Source organism: Panthera uncia (genome assembly GCF_023721935.1).
Source record: "Panthera uncia isolate 11264 chromosome E2 unlocalized genomic scaffold, Puncia_PCG_1.0 HiC_scaffold_19, whole genome shotgun sequence".
Classification (NCBI taxonomy): Eukaryota; Metazoa; Chordata; class Mammalia; order Carnivora; family Felidae; genus Panthera; species Panthera uncia.
The window spans coordinates 27,908,560-27,916,418 of NW_026057588.1; the positions used below are offsets into that span (position 1 = coordinate 27,908,560).

At 41.7% G+C, this 7,859-nt stretch overlaps 1 pseudogene; it reads left to right on the forward strand.

The window, feature by feature from the left end:
- Positions 1 to 1,705: 1,705 nt before the first annotated feature.
- Positions 1,706 to 2,345, forward strand: LOC125915227 (60S ribosomal protein L10a-like; annotated as a pseudogene).
- Positions 2,346 to 7,859: the final 5,514 nt, after the last annotated feature.

Here is a 7,859-nt window from a genome sequence, read left to right on the forward strand (position 1 = left end):
CTGATCTAGAAGCTGGAAAACAAGATCATATTTCCAAGATATCTGTGCAGCCAGAGTTCCACACATGCTCAGTTGGAAAGCAGAAGTGAGATCCGTGAGACCACAGCTGTAACGTCCTTCGGCAAACTCACTGGCAGTGATGTTTCATTCTTTTGTGGTGTGGTTCTAGGTCTACTCTCTGACCCCTAGATCCCGAGTGGCAAGTGTTAGCAGCATCAAGGTTCCCACTGGAAGTATCCGATGGCTTATTTGCTCCTACTTGCATAGCATTCAATTTTGTTTCTCTGGCCCTCCTAGACATTCTTGTAAGTGACTTAATGGCCTATAATAAATCCTTTTCTGCTTAAACTAGTTAGAGTGCATTATTTGGTCTGCAATTAAGGATCCTAAGTAATACAGTAAGTGATTATAGGCAATCAATCTTCAAGAAGATGGGAATGTGAGATTGATTACAGTTTGAAATCAATGCAGATTTAGTTAGCAATAGAAGGTGGAACTCGTGTAGGCATTGGAGGACCAAGTGGCTGCTGCTATATGGGAAGTGGATCGGTATGGTGGATTAAAGATGGTCACAGGTTTTTTTGTCACTCATCCATCTGTTCCTTCCCTTTCCCTTGAACATAGGCCATCCCTATTATTTGATTCAGTGAGTAGAGAAAGACAAAATTAATCCTTGTAACTAACTTCAGAGGCAGGGCTTTAGATCTGCAGTATCTGCTTTTATCACTTAGAATACTCCCTTTTGGGATTTAGCCGCCATGCTGTGGGGAAGCCCAAGCAGCCATGAGACAGACTACTGGGGAGTAGAACCAAGGTATCCTTAGCTGATAACCCCACCCAAATTTCCAACCAACATCCAGCCATTAACTACCAGCCATTTTGGTTATCTGTCTTGAATGTCCCAGGTTCTGTTGTTCCTCTGATGCTTGTCATCTTAGCAGTCACCACTAAATAGTCAATCCACAAAACTGTGAGAGATAATGATTGGGTTATTATTTTGAGTCACTAAGTTTTGAAGTGGTTTGTTACACAGCAATAGATAACCAAAATAATTGGCTACTTCCAACTATATTGACAAGTTTAAAAAATAAAATGACAAGTTGAGGATTTAAATTCTCTACTCAAGACATAGCCAGGGAGTCAGTTTCTATAACTAACTTGAAAGAAGGTGGCTACAAAAATTAGATGCCGAGTCCAATTCTGTGGGATGCCCAAAATTCAACATAGATGGAATAAACAACCTGATTGGATCTCTTGTGTACAAGTCAGAGCACTGATTTGGAAAGAATAAGATGTTGAGAATAGGAATGGTTGCATTTGAGAGAATTTGAATGATTCTGAGGACATCTAACCTCCCAAATCTGCCAACAGAAATTTATTGCCAGTGGAAGGAGCCCCTCTTTCTCTATCTGATGACACTCGTCCTGTCCAGTAGAACAACCAAGAAAGACATCATCTAAGGTAGATATCATCACAGAAATACCAATTATTCCCCTGCCTGAATGTACTACTTCTCAGAGGCTCCAAGCCTACAACTAGAGTCAGGGGCATCAACAAGCCCTGGGGCATCAGTTACAGAATAACTGATAAAAGAGGGGGCACGTTCAAAGAACTAAGAGATTTTGCAGCTGAATTTAGTGATATGAGTTTATTTAGCAGAATGGATTCACAACTCTCTTTTCCAGTTATTATGGCATGTGGCACCATGAGCAGCAAAGTCTCCCATGACACCCTGTATGAGGTGGTGAAGAAAGTCCTTCATGGGAACCAGTGCACATGCCTAAAGTTTTTGGAGATGGTGGAGTTTCAGATCATCTTGAAGAACAATGACCCTCAGAAGGACAAATGTTTCTGGAGCACTGTCAGGCTTAAGTCCACTCCCCATCCCAAGTTCACCATCTGTGTTTTGGGGGACCAGCAGCACTGTGATAAAGCCAAGCCTGTGGATGTTCCCACATGGAGATTGAAGAAACTCAACAAGAATAAAAAAAATTAGTTAAGAAGCTGGCCAAGAAGTATGATGCCCTTCTGGCTTCAGGATCTCTGATTAAGGAGCTCCCACAAATCCTGGGCCCAGGCCTGGCAAGGTCCCTTCCTTGCTGACCCACAATGAGGACATGGTGGCCAAAGTGGATGAAGTGAAGTCCATGATCATATTCCAGATGAAGAAGTTGCTGTGTCTGGCAGTGGCCGTTGGCCATGTGAAGATGACAGATGATGAGCTTGTGTACAACATCTACTTAGCTGTCAATTTCCTGGTGTCATTGCTCAAGAAGAATTGGTGGAATGTCCAGGCTTTATACATCACGAGCAGCACCCTGGGCAAGCCCCAGTTCCTGTACTAAGCCACAACTTAATAAACCCTAGTGCTACCACTATCTGTCTGCCTCTGACTAGGGAGAGAGAGGTGTTTTGTGAGCTGACATTGCATGCCATAGCACTGTGCTGATGACTGCAGTTTCTGGCGCTCAGTGATGGATAATCATTTTCTCCACACTGCAAACCAGAAAGTGCATTCTATCTTCAAAACCGCACAGTCTTATTTAGATCTCTTGGATACTTATAACATGTAACAGTAGGGTTGTTAACCAGGACTGAAGTTTTTCTGGTAACCCTGAGAGGGACAGATATGGACTAGGATTCCAGTTTCAATTGTTCCCACTGCTTACTAGTGGAAAGAGGGGCAAGATCTTCACAATGAAGACATTTACTCAGCCCTTGGCAGCGTGCCTAACCTGTGCCTTGAAGTTGCTTCCCTTTATGCCATGGATTCTTTCCGTAGGCTTTTTGTTTGGTTTTATCCCTCTAAGTTGTGAGTTTGGGCTCTTGGTCTGTAGGGATCACAAGGAATATTCCAGATGGAGATTGGGTTCCTAGATTCTTCAGATGCGAGTGGCCCACAACCCTGAGAAATTGAACTAGTGTTTGCCTATCTGACCCCCACATTGAATATACTATGTTCAGGGTAGTAATTTACTGTGTGAGATGTTTAGGAAAACACAAGTCAGAGACACGTACGATATTGTAATCCATTGTCCCTATTTTCTAAGGGAGCTTACCAAATGGGTAAAACCATGTTGTGGAAACTTCTAGGCCTTTTGCTCCGCAGGTAGGCTCTGCTCACTTCCTGACCTGAGGCACTTCCCTGTTGGAGTTCTTGCCTCTGGCACCAAGTACTGGAAAGCTGGTTTTTGGTGCTGTAGGAAATACCTGTGATTTAACCTTTTGACTTGAATCTTCTTGATTTAACTTTGGTAAGGTAACCAATTCATCTCTCCATCGTTTAATACAGCTGAAAGTCTATTCCAAACCATAAATTAAAATGTTGCACTTTCTCGAAACAAGCTGGAACCATGAAGAATACAAGGTTTTCACCAGAAACAAACAAATAAATAAATAAGTAAATTTTAAAAAATAATAAATGAAATCAATGGGCTCACTCTGGCATCTGGGAGTGGTTCTAAATGGCTGACAGAACTCTTGACTCAGTGGTGGCCTACTGACTTTGTAAATAAAGTCAATAGTCATGTAATTCCTTAATACAATGTAAGGAGAAAAAAAGGCAAGGAGCAAAGAATGCTGGAGTAAATTTGTTGTAATTCATCCACTCACCCACCTTTGAGAGTGTTCAAAAAACACTCCCTTACCAAAGCATTGAGAAATACTTTGATGAGAAGGATGACAGAATCTTTGAAAATCACTGTAGTGGCTGTACTCTAAGCTAGAAGTGAAAATGCAAGACGCTGCCACTGAGAAGGGCTTTCTGATCTGAGTGGTGTTGATAGGCTGGCACAAACACCAGAGGCAAAGCGAGCATGCTAGGCCACATGGTTGAAAAGACAGTCAGAATGGTTTGATCCCATAAGGGTCTCTACCCTGTGGTCTTTAAGACAGCTAAGGTCCAACTTGACCCAAGTCTTGAAAAACTCAAACGGGTGAATAGAAACTTGACTTCTAACAGCATGACAAAGGATCATCATCTGATCCAATTCTGAGAACTTGATCTCAGAATTGAGCCAGAATTCCTTGAAAAAAGGGACAACCTTACTAACCCCCAAGCAAAGAGCTTGCAATAATCGTGTGTGTTTCAAATATCCTTCCTGGTCTTCCCCAAAGGAAACGGTGGTCCTGTGCCATTGTAACTGTGCAGTAGGAAACAGGAGATATATAGACCTTTATGGCATCATTAGACTGCATTATTCTGAGTTATCATTAATTCCTGGGACCTCGTAACACAATTGTGGGCCAAGGCTGAAGGGGAGCTGATAGCAGAGTTTAGGCCTGGACCACCTAACAGTGGTTCAATGGATATATGAACCCATGTTAGTTCTTTCCCTAGTTCCTGAGTTCAGTCAAAGGGAAGCTCCTGGAGCTTTCCTCCATATGCAAATAGTAAACCAAAGACAATAATAGTTCCTATAAGAATACAAAGATTAATGCTACCAAGACCTGGAAAATCAACACTATCACAATCCCATTTTGTTTGCCTATGTAATCTGTGCAGAAGATGGATGGATCTTGGAGAATTATAGTGGCTTATTCTAAGCTTAATTAGGTTTGACCTCAATTGCAGCTAGTATTCCAGATGTAGTCTTCTTAGTGAAGCAAATCAATACAGCCTCTGGCACCTCGCATGCAGATACTGATCTGTCTAATGCATTTTTCTCTATCCCGATTAGCAGAAAATACCAGAAGTGATGATTAAGTGACCATAAGGCTGACAATTTAAAAGGAGTCCAGAGCAAGAGAAGGTTCTCCAGCTGGCCCAACTCGGCCATTTGGCTTTTGAGATACCTCAGATCCAATGATGTTTGATTTGTAATTGATCAAGTTGCTAAATGAAGCTTGCAGAAAGAAGTGTTAGGAGAATCATAGTGGCAAACCTTCAGAGATTGGTAGGAAAGTCATGTTCCTTTCTCTTTTTTAAAAACAGCTCTTTCTATGAGGTGACTATTGGCTCAGTTAAGCATCTGACTCGTGATTTTGGCTCAGGCCATGATCTGAGAACTGTGAGATAGAGCCCCATGTTGGGCTCCATGCTGGGCATGGAATCTGTTTAGACTCTCTCTCTCCCTATCCCCCTCACTCTTTCTCTCCTTCTCTCTTTCTTAAAAAAATGGGAGGAAAATAATTAAAAAATAAAAAATAAATTAAAAAAATTTAAAAAACAGCTCTTTCTCAACATACTCGAATGCCACAAATCCAAGAACACTGACATCATGAAATGGGAGTTGTCTAATTCATGGAGCCATAAATTCAGGCAAGCCCTGCATCAGTCCATCATCAAACAGATATGATATAAACAGAAATAGGTTTGAACAAATCTTTAAGATATAACTTATTTACCAGAGGCCCATACTTCCAGCATAGTTACTCCTGCCATATTGGTGTCCCAAACTTCTGAGAGTTCATATGATCAGTTGACTGAGGAGGAAAATCAAGCCTGATTTATGGTGCCAGTGAGAAATGGAATGCTATGCCATTTCAATTTCACTCAAGAATGGCCTTGGAGGACAATGGAGAAAGGGAGAATTTTCCAATATGTAGGATTTTAAGCAATTAGTCTTGTGATGCAAGGTCCAGGCATTTGGAAGAATAAGATTAGATGATTGGTAACAAGGTTTGAATGAAGGATGAGCAACTCTAAATGGGCCCAGCATAAGGGCATAGTTGCGGGCATCTGGGTGGCTCAGTCAGTTAAGCATCCGACTCTTGATCTCTGCTCAGGTCTTCGTCTCAGGGTCATGAGTTCAAGCCCTGCATTGGGCTCCATTATGGTGTGGAGCCTCATTAAAAAGAGAGAGAGAGTCAAGAAAGAGTAGTTGAACCCATGTGAGTGCTCAGAAAAGGTAGTCATTGCATAGGAAGTTCTCAATAATCATGTTGCAACTTATACCCCTGTGGATATCTGTCTAGTGACTAGGTTCATGGACGATATGGTCATGGTGGCAAAGAAAGAGTGATACACAGGTTTAATAACAAAATTAATTCTGGCTATCATATTGCTCAGCACACCAGAGTCTTGCTTGCATTCTGCATCACTGTCTAAGGACCAAATTGCTATCTGGTAGCAACTGATTACATTGAACATGAAGGGACAGAATTTGTCCTTACTGGAATAGATACTCATTCTCTGCATGGATGTGTATTCCTTGTTTGCCACAGTCCCACCAGGCACGGACTCACTAAATACTTTGTTCAAGATCATGGTATCACATACAACACCATCTCTTCATTGTATAGCAGAAGAAATCAGGAAGTAAGTATCTAATGTTCATGGGGTTTACTTACGTTTCCATGTACCTCCTCATCCATAAATAGTTGGTCTTACAAAATGATAGAATGACAACACTACTGGAGACAACATTTTGAGAGATCGAATAACGGTCTAATAGCCTGTAATATATGCTCTGAACAAATAAGACACCAATATTCCTCCTAGAGTGGATTCATTCCTCTTGTAGCCAGAATCTAAGGGAGCAGGAAACACAAATGGGAGAGTCAGCAGCTCCTCTGACTATCACAACTAATAATAAACCGTCTAAATAAGTATTTCCTTTTTATTTCCATAATTCTGGACTTTGCTGATTTAGGACGTCTTCCTCCACAAAGGCCACAATCATTCAGTATGAAGCTGAGACTTCCTATTGGCCACTCCATGTTCCTCAAAAGAAAGTGTTGGCTAACATGATCAATCTTTGCTATGAAGAGGGTGTCTGCCACGTAATGTGAGGGAAAGTAATAGGAGAATCCAAAGGTTCCTGGTGCTGCCTTTCCAATGATAAAAATGAATGAAAGATGCCAGAAGCACCAAATTGGTAATACTACCAACCCCCTAGAAACGAATGACCCACTAGATGAACCCCAACAGGATGGATGCTGACTGAAGCAAAATGAAAATGGACTTGGATGTAGGGGAAAGGAGTTTTGAATGTGAGTGCCCCCTTTCCCTTGGCACATCACCAGGACTGGGTGATAATACACTTGAAATGTTTGCATTATATCTTTAATTAGAAATGTTGCTGATTAGTAATGAGGTCAAGCATCTTTTCATACGCTTATTGGCCATTTGGATTCCCTCTTCTTTAAATAACTCTATTGAGTTATTTGTCTGTTGTATTAAGCTGATGGTACCCAAGATGCAATCTAGAAAATCACAAGATCAATACTCTTTCAGGAAAATCTGCAACATATATATAACATATATATGTTAATGTCATATCAGCAAAGTAACATAAAATGGTTACTACCTATAATACTCTAAGAAGGTCTTTATGAGTCCAAACGTTGACCCTCAGATAATGGAACATGGCATGGAGAAGAATGAAAAAGTTGGTTGACTTGCTCAGAAGTCTATAACCCCTGTCTTCCCCACCCCCTGCCACACACATAGCATACCTGGGAAGAATTGGGAACCCCAAAAAAGCCCAGGGGAGAAGAGAAAGTTTTGCTCATTCCAAACAGGAAAACATCATGGAAAATGTGAACTGAAAATAACGAAGAGAAAAGAAGAGGCTGCAGCTTTAAATAGTAATGAGTCAGGCAAGGCTGTATTGCCCAGGCTTCGAGTCAAAGGCGGGAGTGAGTCAGAGCTTTATAAAGGTCACCCTTCACCCACCTTTCCTGTGCCTCCCAGGCTGTTCACCACTGTTAACCATGGTGGGGGCATCTCACCACCCACATCATGCAGAGGACCAGATTTTCACTCTTTTGCTTTTCCACAGCACAGCTAAAAGGTAGACTGTCTGTGTGGTCCTCACAGCTGGCAAGAAGCGCAGAGTCCCAGGAGAAAAGGATTTGTAATGACTGTGAGAGCCTGGCCACCTCCCTCCTACAGCTGCCAAGCCTTGCGTTTTTCT